The sequence below is a fragment of the Microtus oregoni genome, unplaced genomic scaffold (assembly GCF_018167655.1).
Source record: "Microtus oregoni isolate MIOR12 unplaced genomic scaffold, Mior012 000006F_ref0000085, whole genome shotgun sequence".
Classification (NCBI taxonomy): domain Eukaryota; kingdom Metazoa; phylum Chordata; class Mammalia; order Rodentia; family Cricetidae; genus Microtus; species Microtus oregoni.
The window spans coordinates 55474385-55487641 of NW_024543065.1; the positions used below are offsets into that span (position 1 = coordinate 55474385).

At 49.6% G+C, this 13257-nt stretch overlaps 1 protein-coding gene across 4 annotated transcripts in view; it reads right to left on the reverse strand.

Annotated features, from left to right (window-relative positions):
• Positions 1-13257, reverse strand: part of Sptbn4 (spectrin beta, non-erythrocytic 4) — a 90988-nt gene that overhangs the window by 20148 nt on the left and 57583 nt on the right. The gene's annotated exons all lie outside the window — the stretch shown is intronic.

A 13257-nucleotide genomic window follows, 5' to 3' on the forward strand; every position in this document is an offset into this window, starting at 1 on the left:
TGCCTGCCTGCCTGCTGCTATGCCTTCTTGACTGCTGCTATGCCTGCCTGCCTGCTGCTATGCCTGCCTGCCTGCTGCTATGCCTGCTATGCCTGCTATGCCTGCCTGCCTGCCTGCTATGCCTGCCTGCCTGCCTGCCTGCTATGCCTGCCTGCCTGCTGCTATGCCTGCTATGCCTGCCTGCCTGCCTGCTATGCCTGCCTGCCTGCTGCTATGCCTGCCTGCCTGCTGCTATGCCTGCCTGCCTGCCTGCTGCTATGCCTGCTATGCCTTCCTGCCTGCCTGCTATGCCTGCCTGCCTGCTGCTATGCCTGCTTGCCTGCTGCTATGCCTGCCTGCCTGCTGCTATGCCTGCCTGCTGCTATGCCTGCCTGCCTGCTGCTATGCCTGCCTGCCTGCCTGCCTGCCTGCTGCTATGCCTGCCTGCCTGCCTGCCTGCCTGCCTGCTGCTATGTCTGCTGCTATGCCTGCCTGCCCGCCTGCTGCTATGCCTGCCTGCCCGCCTGCTGCTATGCCTGCCTGCCTGCCTGCCTGCCTGCTGCTATGCCTGCCTGCCTGCCTGCCTGCTGCTATGCCTGCCTGCCTTCCCCGCCTGCTGCTATGCCTGCCTGCCTGCTGCTATGCCTGCCTGCCTGCTGCTATGCCTGCCTGCCTGCCTGCTGCTATGCCTGCTATGCCTTCCTGCCTGCCTGCTATGCCTGCCTGCCTGCTGCTATGCCTGCTTGCCTGCTGCTATGCCTGCCTGCCTGCTGCTATGCCTGCCTGCTGCTATGCCTGCCTGCCTGCTGCTATGCCTGCCTGCCTGCCTGCCTGCCTGCTGCTATGCCTGCCTGCCTGCCTGCCTGCCTGCCTGCTGCTATGTCTGCTGCTATGCCTGCCTGCCCGCCTGCTGCTATGCCTGCCTGCCCGCCTGCTGCTATGCCTGCCTGCCTGCCTGCCTGCCTGCTGCTATGCCTGCCTGCCTGCCTGCCTGCTGCTATGCCTGCCTGCCTGCCCGCCTGCTGCTATGCCTGCCTGCCTGCCTGCCTGCTGCTATGCCTGCCTGCCTGCCTGCTGCTATGCCTCCTGCTGCTATGCCTGCCTGCCTGCCTGCCTGCTGCTATGCCTGCCTGCCTGCCTGCCTGCTGCTATGCCTGCCTGCCTGCCCGCCTGCTGCTATGCCTGCCTGCCTGCCCGCCTGCTGCTATGCCTGCCTGCCTGCCTCCTGCTGCTATGCCCCACCCCCATGATAGTCATGGACCCTACTGCCCTTTGGAACAAGGAGCCCCACATTAAATACTTTTCTTTATAACTCGCCTTGGTCATGGTGTGTTATTACAGCAAATAAAAAAAAGTTACTAAGACAGAGTGTGAGCCTCCGCATGAGTCCTGGGAACAGAGTCTGGGTTCTCTGCAAGTGCAGCTGAGCAGCCTCTCCAACCCTTCCACTCTCTCTTTTGTAGACAGACCCTCAAGTAGCCCAGGCTAGCCTCAAACCGAAACTCACTATATAGCCAAGATGACCTTGAACCCCTGGTCTTTACGTTCACCTCTCAAATTCTGGGGCATCACCATGACAGGTTAAAACTAGTTTCTTTAGCGCTGTAGAGATGGCTCAGTGGTTAAAAGCACTGACTGCCCTTTCAAAGGACCCAGGTTCAGTTCCCAGCACCCACAGGGCAGCTCACAACTCTCTGTAAATTCAGTTCCAAAGTATTCAATAAAACACCCTGGCAAAAACACCAATGCACATAAAAAATAAAAAAAGAAAACTGGTTTCTTTAAAACACTCAGAGAAGTCCCCACATCCTCCAACCTGCCCCTGCTGCCTTAGCTTTTCAATAGCAGCCGCCATTGACAGACAACTACCTTTTAAAGCCTGGATTCTTTTTGGAGATGGTATTTCTCTGTAGCCCTGACTGGCAAGGAGCTCACAGGAAACCTCCCTCCATTAGTACCCACAGTGCTGGGGTCAAGGCTGCGCACTCCACTGTGAACGACTGGCTTCACGCATGCTTTTTCAGATTGCTCCCCTGCTTCTAGAGCGTGAGCCTCCTGAGCGCTGGCCAGGCCAGCTTCCCTGTTCTGTACAGGCGTCTGGAACCGTACCTGGCACACAGTAGGTCTCTCTTGAGATGTGTGCAATGCATGAAAGAATGATGTCAGCAGGAGTGGAGGGCTGGCTCAGCGGTTTAGAGCACAGGCTGCTCTTCTGGAGGACCTGGGTTCAATTCCCAGGACCCACATGGTGGCTCACAACTATCTGTAATTCCACATCCTCTTCCAGCCTCCTCAGGTATAATGCAGACATGAATATAAAATTTTAAAATAATCCGGGCGGTGGTGGCGCACGCCTTTAATCCCAGCACTGGGGGGGGGGGCAGAGACAGGCAGATCTCTGTGAGTTCGAGGCCAGCCTGGTCTACAAGAGCTAGTTCCAGGACAGGAACCAAAAGCTATGGAGAAACCCTGTCTTGAAAAATCCAAAAAAATAAAAAAAAATTTAAATAAAAAAAATCTAAAAACAAATACTATCAGCAAGGAAAAAACTGTCCCAAATAGAAATGGGCATCAGATGAAAATGGGCAGCATACAGAATAAACAGAAAGCTGCCCAGTCCCACTGATGGTCAGGAAAAATGTAAATTAGTACATGACTTCCTTCTAGCCATCCCATTAGCAAAGCTGCAAAAACTGAATGCTACACTGTGTTGGCAAAGATGCAGGAATGAGCACCCTCAGCCACCAGCAGGCCTGGTGTAAGGGGTAGATCCTTTTATAAGCAAATTTGGCAGCTTCTACCCAAAGCAAGTGGTGCACAGTCTGACCCTGGGCTTCTGCTGTCTCTGCCAGGAACAGATCTCCAAAAATACTGGCACCTATACACAGAGAAGTTTGCGCATGGCTTTCGTCACAGCAGGGTTTACAATGAAAGAAAATTGGAAACAATCTCACAATCCATTAAGAATGAAATGGTGGAATGAGGTGGTACCACACACCCTGGATCCCAGCACTCAGGAGCAAATGCAGGCGGTCAACCTGTTCAAGGTCAACCTGGTCCAGGACAACCAGGGCTACACAGGGAAATCCTGTCTTGAAAGAGAGAGAGAAAAAAGAGAGATGGGGGGCTGGAGAGATGACTCAGTGGTTAAGAGTACTGGCCGTTCTTCCCACGGACCCAAGTTCAATTCCCAGCACCCACATGGCAGCTCACAACTGTCTGTAAATCCAGTTCCAGGGGATCCAACACCCTTACACAGACACAGGTGTAGGCAAACACCAATACAATACATAAATCATTAAAAAGGAAAAAAGAATGAAATGGTGGGGCCTGGAGAGATGACTCTGTGGTTACGTGACTTTCCAGAGGACCTGAGTTTGGTTCCCAGCTCACAACCAACTGACACTCCAGCCCTAAGGGGATCTGATGTCTCTGGCCTCCATGGGCACCAGCACTCATGCGCATACCCACCACCATCATTTGAAAAAAATAATAAATGTTTCTCTTTTTAAAAAGAATTTTCAGCCAGGTGGTGGTGGCACACACCTTTAATCCCAGCACTCGGGAGGCAGAGGCTCGCGGATCTCTGTGAGTTCAAGGCCAGCCTGGTCTATGTAACAAGTTCCAAGACAGCCAGAGCTGTTACACAGAAAAACCCTGTCTCGAAAAGAAAGGAAGAAAGGAAGGAAGGAAGGAAGAAAGGAAGGAAGGAAGGAAGGAAGGAGGAAGGAAGGAAGGAAGGAAGGAAGGAAGGAAGGAAGGAAGTTTCATTTCTTAACTGGTAGCCCTGTGGAAATAGTTCAAATGGCTCAGTCACAAGATAAAATGCTTGTCACAAAAACGGACCTGACTTTGAACCCCCAGAGCCCAGTAGAGCTGAGCACAGTAGGGCATCTGTAATCGCAGCACTCCTAAGGTTGGAGGATCTTGGGGAGCCCATGGCCCCGCAAGCCTGATATACACAGCAGTAAAGACTAGGGATCTATTTGAAACAAGGCAGAGGGTGAGACCAACACTTGCAGGGGTCTGTCCTCTGACCACTACATGTGTGAAGTGGCCTGCATACACCGGACCTCCACACACACACACGCACACACACACACACACACGCACGCACACACACACACAGATAAAAAGAATGAAACGACAGACAAGGTGAGGTGGCACACACCTATCCAGCCTTGAGGAGGTGGAGGCAGGGGACCAGGAATTCATTCTCATCCTCACAGCAAGTTCTAGGTCACCCTTGGCTACTGAGACGCAGTCTGAAAAGTAAGACTAATACAAGACAGAAACAGTTAAGGAACTCTGCAAGGGGGTGGACTAATAGCCAGGAGTGGCCGGGCCGAGGGAAAGCGGTCAACAGCCTCCATGTGGCAGGCATTTGTGGTGAATCGCACATGGATAAAAATCCCTAGAGTCAACAAGAAATTGACAGCAGATGTCACCTACTGGGGGATGAGAACTCACAGAGTGGAGGGCAGGGCTGGAGGAAATTTTCACATAGGATTTTTTTCATATGGTTTTTGATGTCTGAACCATGAAATTGTATTTATTCAAAAATTTAAATTAAGCATGAAAATGAAATAAAATCAAGACACTGAGGAAACCATGTGCCCATATGAACACACTTGGGAATAAAATAAAGACACCGAGGAAACCATGTGCCCATATGAACACACTTGGGAATGCGAGAGAAGGATTTAGAAGCATTCATATAGCCAATCATTGAGGCTCCTTTGGGACATGGGGCTGGGGGTGGGCGGAGGAGAGACTTTACATTTTCCTGACGATTTCTAGGTTAATAAGATATTTCACTAAAGAATGTGCTTGCAGAGTGCTTGGCTAATCCCAACCAGATGAAAGAGAAGAAAATACAGCAATAATAAAATTAAGAGGCAACAGATTAAAGCAAATAACTGGACAGAAGAAATGACACCTTCCTTTCTTCTCCCTCCCCCTCACCTATCTTTGTCTCTTCAGACGTAGTTCTTAAAGATGTATGCATTTGCCAGGCATGTTGGTACATGCCCTCAATCCCAGCACTCAGAAGGCAGGTGGATCTCTGTGAGTTCAAAGCCAGCCAGAGCTACATGATAAGTCCTGTCTCGAAAAAATTGGGTTTCTCTGTGGCTTTGGAGCCTGTCCTGGAACTAGCTCTTGTAGACCAGGCTGGCCTCCAACTCACAGAGATCCGCCTGTCTCTGCCTCTCAAAAGAGTTTTTTTTTTTGTTTTGTTTTTTGAGACAGGGTTTCTCTGTAGCTTTGGAGCCTGTCCTGGAACTCCCTTCATAGACCAGGCTGGCCTCAAACTCACAGAGATCCGCCTGCCTCTGCCTCCCGAGTGCTGGGATGAAAGGCATGCGCCACCACCGCCCGGCCCTCAAAAGAGTTTTTAATTGAATTAATCAATCAATGAATTGATTTACTGCCTCTAGAGCTTTTCATGGGTAAGCTCTTGGCAAGAACTTACCCACTGAACGACATCCCCAGGCCTCTTTTTATTTTTATTTTCAGGCATTGGTCTCTGTAAGTAATTCAGGCTGGCCTTGAACTCACTGTGTGTAGCCCAGGTTAGACCTGAACTTCTGATTCTCCTGCCTCAACTTCCTGAGTAACCGGGATTTCACCTATGGACTCCAGGTTTGGCAAGTTCGGGAACATATCCGACCCTCCCACATTCTGAGCACCATGATGCAGCCCAGACTGAACCTCGCAGCCAGCATCCCAAGTGCTAGGAGACTGTAGCAGAGAATCTCAAGGCTGGGGAAGGGACCTCAGGTAAAACGCTTGCTGTGTAAGCAAGCAGACCCAGGTTTAAATCCCCTGAGCCTGTAAGAAGCCAGGCATGGTAGCACATGTCTACAGCCCAGTGCTTCTCCAGCAATGTGGAAGTGGACACGAAGAGTCAGGGGAAGCACAAAGGCCAACTAGCCTGCTGTTCACAGCAGCAACACGCACGCGCGCACTTGGGTAAGAAGGACTGGGAGGACTGACACCCAAGGTCATCCTCTGACTTCCACATGTTCACCACATACCCACATCACCACATCACATTCACACAAATGGGCACGTATTACACACAACCACACATACCACACATGCATACACGCATACACGCAGATATAATGAGATAGAACATGACTAAGGAAGACATACAATCTCAGATTTCCCGAGATACACACACACTCCCACACATGAACATAAATACACCAAACACAAAGGCAGTCTAAAATGACATAAATAAGTTCCAGCTTCCTGCTACCACACTTTCCCTAGCCAGTGACCCCATGGCCTGAGATGGAGACGACACTTCTCTCGTTTTGATAAAAACACCACACATTCTGAATACTTAGATCATAACCGACTGTGAAGGTCGGTCAATGGTTCCAAGTGCACTAGTCCTTGGTTTGCTTGCTTGTTTTTGAGCTGGGGCCTCACGTAGCCCAGGCTGGTCTCAAACTCACCAGTAGCTGAGGATGACTTTGAACTCCTGAATCTCTCGCCTCCAACTCCAAGCGTGTACCGCCACATCCAGTTATGTGGTGCTGGGAACCGAACCCAGGGTTTTGTGCATGCTAGGCAGGCACTCTACTACCCGTCTTGAAATTACAAGGTTCATTAGACACAAAAGTATGATCAGAGTCCTTCCTCATTAAAAAAATAAATCACAGATTAAGCTGGACATGGGTTGTGAACACCTATAATCCCAGCACGTGGGGTTGTGGCCTGGGCTACAGTCTCAAGAAAAAGGAAGTGGGCTGAGATCGCTCAGCGGGTAAACCACCTGATTTCCATATTCTTGGTGAAGGAGAGAACTGACTTTTGAAGGTTCTTCTCTGACCGCCACATGTGTGGCATACACATATCATATGCAGACATACATGATAGTAAAAAAAAGTTTTTTAAAAATAAGAAGTGTGGAGGAGAATAAAAGTCTGCATAGTATAGTATATAAATTATACCATTTTCCAAAAAGACATTAAAGTTAAAAGATGGGAGGGACTGGAGGCATGGCTCAGTGGTAGAGCCCCTGCCTAGAATCCCCCAGTGAGGGACTGGGGGCGTGGCTTGGCTACTCAGGACAGCTGCTTTCCCAGAGGAGCAGAATTCAGTTCCTAGCACTTATATCAGGTGGCTCAACAATCTGCAGGAGTTGAAGTGGTGCTGGCTTTTTTTTTTTATCCTGCACTCTGGAAGCAGAGGCTGGTAGATCTTTGTGCATGTGTGCATGCAGGGCCAACCTGGTCTACATTTTGAGTTTCAGGCCATCTGAAGCTACATAGTAAGACACTGTATCAAAGAAAGCAAGAAAAGAAAATGGAAGGAAGAAGGGAGAGGTTGTCTTCCAAAGGTCCCCAGTCTCCAGCCACACCACAGCCTGTGGCCACAAGATCTGACCCATCATCCTCGTTCTCACTTGGATCCCCCATGCTCCCTTCCCAACTCCCGGTTTCAGAAACCGAAGCCCAGAATAAACCTGCAAGAGGCAGAATTTGAACTCAGCACCATAGGATCAGAGGCCCAAATGTTTCACCACATTTTCTATGTTCGGATGTGACCCGTGCCTTGGTCATACGGTGGTGGGACAGAGACTTGAACCCTGGAGTACACAATTGCAGGAACATGGACTTGACTCTTGCCCTTGATGATACCGTGTTAGTGGCAGAAAGCCCTGCACCGGAAGGGCTTGGTGAGGCATCCTTAGGGATGTGGCTGGGCAGCCGCAAGGCCTACAGTAAATGTCCCACATGTCCCCTTGGGTGGCAGGAGAGCAGGGGCCTCTACAGCTAAGCCAGACCAGCTGGCCAGGCCTCTGAGGGCTCGCAAGCTGGGGCTTGCTGCTCTACCATCTGGTCCCTCAACCAGGACAGTTGGTCAGGAGGCTCTGAGAGAGGCCTCTGGCTCATGTGGCCTGGGAGGGGACATTTCTGCTGCAGTGGCTGACGAGGTCAAAAGAGGGTAATGGAGTTTTTGCTTGCTTTTTTTTTTTTTTTTTTTTTTTTTTTGATACAGGTTCTCATTATGTAGCCCAGGCTGGTCTGAAACTCACTAAGCCCAGGCTGGGTTCCAACTCCTGGCAACCCTCACTCCTCAGCCTTCCAAGTGCTAAGATTACAGGTGTGAGCCACCATGCCTAGCAGAGATGGAACATTCAAAGAGGCAGAGCAGAGCAGAGTGGAGGGCGGGACCGACACACACACACACACACACACACACACACACACACACACACGACACAGAAAGAGAAGAGAAGGAGAGCTGCCCAGCACACATGCCAGTCCGGATGGTCCCCCTGGCCCTCCCTCCTTCAGAGGCCCAGTACCCAGCTCCCGGGCAGGCCCCAGGGAACTGTGGGGCCTTGGGAGGTACCCCCTCCACAACCTCTGAGGTCCAGCTGGGCTCCATCTGGAGGCCAGAGCCCACTGGGTCACTCCTGTCTCGAGCTCCCCCTGCTGGGAAAAGAGCGCAGGAGTCCTCGTCCAGCCCTTTCCCTAGTCCACTCTATCCTGGCTTCAGGCTCTCCTGGGAAAATGGAGCTCCTGTTTCCATCACATAGTCTGCTGGGCTGGGAGGAAGAAATTCCCACATGGGGCGGTGGGGAGATGACCCTGCTGAAGCCGGAGGTTGCGGGTCTTTTCAACAACCCTCCTTCTTTCCCTTCCTTTCTCTTAGACAGGATCTTACTGTGTATACCCCGTTGGAACTCACTCTCTAGACCAGGCTAGCCCTTGAAATCACCTGCCTCGCCTTCTGAGAGCGGGATTAAATGTGTGTGCCAACACATCTGGCCTGGCTCTAATTTTGTTTTGCTTTGGTGTTGTTTGAGACAGGGTCTCATATAGCCCAGGCTGGGCTCCAACTCCCTAGGTAACCAAGGATGACCTTGGGTCTGGATCTACCTGCTTCTGCTGTGTTGGGAATGCAAGCATGTGCCACCACCCTCCACGTGTCACACCACAACACGCATGGCCAACAAGATCCACAAAATGCCGATCCCAGCCCACCATCGCTTCCCAGCCATCCGGATGGAGGAGAAAACGAGTGCGGTGATGCTGGGGTTGGCTGGGATTCAGGAAATGGTTCTGCCGCTGGGAGGGAGCATCGTCAGCAGAAGCACTTGGGCATAAAATTGGCAAGATCCACCGAGCTGGGAGTGTCTAGGTTTAGCGCCATATGCCACCTCCAAACATGTTTATAAAAAGTCACATGAGGAAGGGGAGATATCCCCAAGGGGAGTCTGAGCAGAAACATGTGAAGCAATTGTAACCAAAGAATATATCCAAAGTAAAGCTGGGAAGGCAGCTAAACCATGGTATTTTTCTTTTCTTGTTTTTTGTTTTTGCAACTGGATGTCATGTAGCCTGGGCCAATCTTAAACTTGTAGGGGTTCTTCTGCCTCAGTCTCCCCAGAGCTAGGATGTGTGCCATGACACCTGGCTCTTCCGATGCTTCTGTTCTTTGAGGCAGGGTCTCACTGAGCAGCCGCCCTCCGTCTCACTCTGTAGCTAAGGATGACCTTGCATTTTCTTCCCACCTCCCAAGTGCTGGGATTACAAGTGCGCCTGCCACACCTGGCTCTTTTTTGTGTGTGAATTTCATGTACCCCAGGCTGGCTTGAAACTCACTACGTAGCTGAGATGTCCTTGATCTCCTGCCTTCCTGCCCCCACCTCCCAAATCCCGGGATTAGGGGTGTGGGCCACCAAGAGAACTCCCAACAAATTTGAATCTCAGCTCTGCAGGGACCGCCAGTCTGAGGGTACCTTAGGAATTACATCTTTTCATCATCACAGTGAGGAGGAGGTGGGACCGTCAGGATGACCATTTTAGTAAAGGAGAAACTGAGGCAAAAAGAGATGAGTAATACCCCTAGATGATCCTACCAGTAAGTCTCAGAATTAGAAGGCTCCAGGCAGCTGGGATCCAGACACCACCCTCCTGACAGTGATGTTCCTGATCCTCTGTCAACAACTGGGCTAGCACCAGGGTCCTTCCACTGCACGAAGGTGACTGAGCACAGCTGTTTCCCCAGTGTCCCTCAGCGAAAGAGCAGGACTATGATTCAAGCCTAGGTGTGGTGGTACACTCTATGATCTCCACACTTGGGAGAATGATGCAGGAGGATTGCCTGAAGTTCAGTCCTACCTGGCTATATAGTGAGACCCTGCTTAAAACCAAATAAACTAACAAAATCCAAACCAATAACTAGGCCTGGTCCTGAATGGCCGCCTGTGGCTGTGTGGCCTTAGGCTGGCCAGGGATCCCATCTGGGCCATGGATTTCCCTTACAGGACTGCGACGGATCCGGGACTATAGTGTGTGGTAGAGAACATTTGTTAGCAGTTCTCAAGATGTGGCCCGAGGACCACTGAGACCTTTTCACGGCTTGCTGCAAGCCATTTTTACAGAGATACTAAGGTGTGTGCTGAGGAAATGGCTCAACTGGTAGAACACTGGGTTTAATTTCAGCATCACATAAGTGAGTGTGGTGGCTCATGCCTGTAATCTCAGCACTTGGGAGGTAGAGAGTGGAGGATTAGACATCAAGGTTATCCTCAGATATACTGTGGGTTCAAAACCAGCCTAGGCTACATGAGACTAACTCTCTCTCCTCTCTCTCTCTCCGCTCTCTCTCTCTCTCCTCTTTCTCTCTCTCTCTCTCTCTCTCTCTCTCTCTCTGTCTACTTACCTAACTACCAATCTATACATCCATCTAACCACCCACAGGATCAATTTGTCTATCTATCTATCTATCTATCTATCTATCTATCTATCTCTAGCCATCCACCTAATACCCAACCACAGGATTAAGTCTATCTATCCATCCACCCATCCATCTATTCATCTATCAATTCACAGACTAGTCTGTCTGTTTGTCCATTATCTGTCTGTCTGTCCACCTACCCATTCACTCAACCACAGGATTAAGTCTGTCTATCTATCTATCTGTCTATCTATCTATCCATCCATCAACCCACAGGATCAGTTTTTTTTGGGGGGTGGGCAGTTTAGAGACAGGATTTCTCTGTAGCTTTGGAGCCTATCCTGGAACTAACTCTTGTAGGCCAAGCTGGCCTCGAACTCACAGAGATCCTTCTGCCTCTGCCTCCCGAGTGCTGGGATTAAAGGCATGTGCCACCACCGCCAGGCAAAAATCAGTTTATGTATCTATCCATCTACCCATCCATCAATCCAGACTAGTCTGTCCATCTATCTATCTATCTATCTATCTATCTATCTATCTATCTTCTTTCACCTTCCTGCCTATATAGTTACCTCTTGTCTATACAAGAGCTAGTTCCAGAACAGGCTCCAAAGCTACAGAGAAACCCTGTCTTGAAAAACCAAAAATAAATAAATAAATAAACCAGCTTCTTCTCACATTAAGCATCTTTTGTGTGTACACGGTCATGTGTGCACACGCATGAGTGTTCGTCCATGCGTGTTCATGTGGAGGGCAGAGGATGACGTCAGGGATCTCTTCCTCAATCACTCTCCACTTGATTTGTTTGGGACAGGGTCTCTCTGTGAATCTGGAACTTACAGTCATGAGACTGGCTGGCCAGCACACCACAGGGAGACGCCTGCTTTCACCTTCCCACTGCTGGGATTACGGCTGTGCCTAGCTGTCTTACATGGTTCAGATCAAACATGGATTCTTGAGCAGCAGGATTTTGCTGAGTCATTTTCTCAGTCCCCTGTTTGTGTGTAAGGAAAACCTATTTATCTGTGCATACACCCTTTCTTCTTCCTCATTTAGTGTGGGTGAGTGCGTGTGCATGTGTGTGTGTGTACAACTTTATGGGAGTCAGTTCTACCATGTGGGTCCCAGGGATCAAACTCAGAGTTGTTAGGCTTGGCAGTAAGAGCCGTTTTCTGCTGAGCCATCTCACCAGCTCCACATTGTTCTCTATAAAAGAGGGCTATTAAGGACAATTTGTGACGGATTTAATATTCATTTCAAAAGAATCAATAAATATTGGAATTTTTCACTTTTCATATGGTAAAGAGTGACAAGCTTAAATGACATAAACAAAGCCTTTTTTAAAAATCAGTCGGTATACTTAAATAATTATGCTTTTATTATCAGATTTTTTCATTTTTGTTTGTACTGAGAATGGACCTCAGGGCTTTGAATGTTTCAAGCAAGCACTCTACCACTGAGCCACATCCCCCAACTCCTCACTGGGGGATTCTAGGCAGGGGCTCTACCACTGAGCCACACCCGAGCCCCTCACTGGGGGATTCTAGGCAGGGGCTCTACCACTGAACCACACCCCAGCCCCTCACTCGGGGATTCTAGGCAGGGGCTCTACCACTGAGCCACATCGCAGGCAGTTTTCATTTTTATAGTTTTGGTTGTGAGCCTAGCCTTTAACGGCTGAGCCATCTCTCCAACCCGGCAGTTTTCATTTTTATTTTTACTTATTATTAATCAATTAATTAATTAATTAATTTTTGGCTCTAACTTTGTTGTTGATTTGAGACAGGGTCTCTTGTAGCCCAGTTTAGTCAGGAACTGGCTGTGGCCAACCATGGCTTTGAACTTTTGGTCACCATATTCCCATGTCTAGAGTGCTGAGATTACAGGCCTGTGTGACAAACACTCTGGTTTATGCAGGTTTGGGGATCGAATCCAGTCTAGCACCCTACCAACTGAGCTACAGTCTCAGTTTATGTGCTTTTTAAAATGTATTTATTTAATTTGCCACCTACCATGTTGATCACTTTACAAGAAAAACCTTGCCAGAATTCCATCCAAGGAACACTGAAGACTCGAGGGATCTGGGTTTGAATCCAGCCCCTAGCATTTGCTCCCCAAGTGAGAAAATGTACTTTCCACAGTCTCAGATTATTATCAACCAATCAAGCTCCACCCTGCCAATCAAACTCCACCCCTGCCAATCAAGCCCCATCCCTGCCAGTTAAGCTCCACCCCTGGATTTAAAGACAGAAGCCATTCCACTTCAAGAGCTGAGCAGTGGGGCGTACATCCACACCTACAGGCCACACAGCCTTTAAGGCCTGAACACCAGTCAGCTGCTGAGCTAGAAGCAAGGCTTAAGCAGGCACAGGAATGCTCTCTAGGGGCTTCTGTTTGGTAAAGTAGAAACTGGCCACTGTGCAGTTTTTTGTACCTCAGTTTTCTCATTGGTACCAGAGAGTCTATTTCCTAAGACTGCTGCAGGAATGAACGCTGAGCCCAGGAACCGGAAGAGAAAGTAATCGTGGGTGCACTGTTGCTCTGGGTAGAGCTGTGCTCCTACTTCTGAAC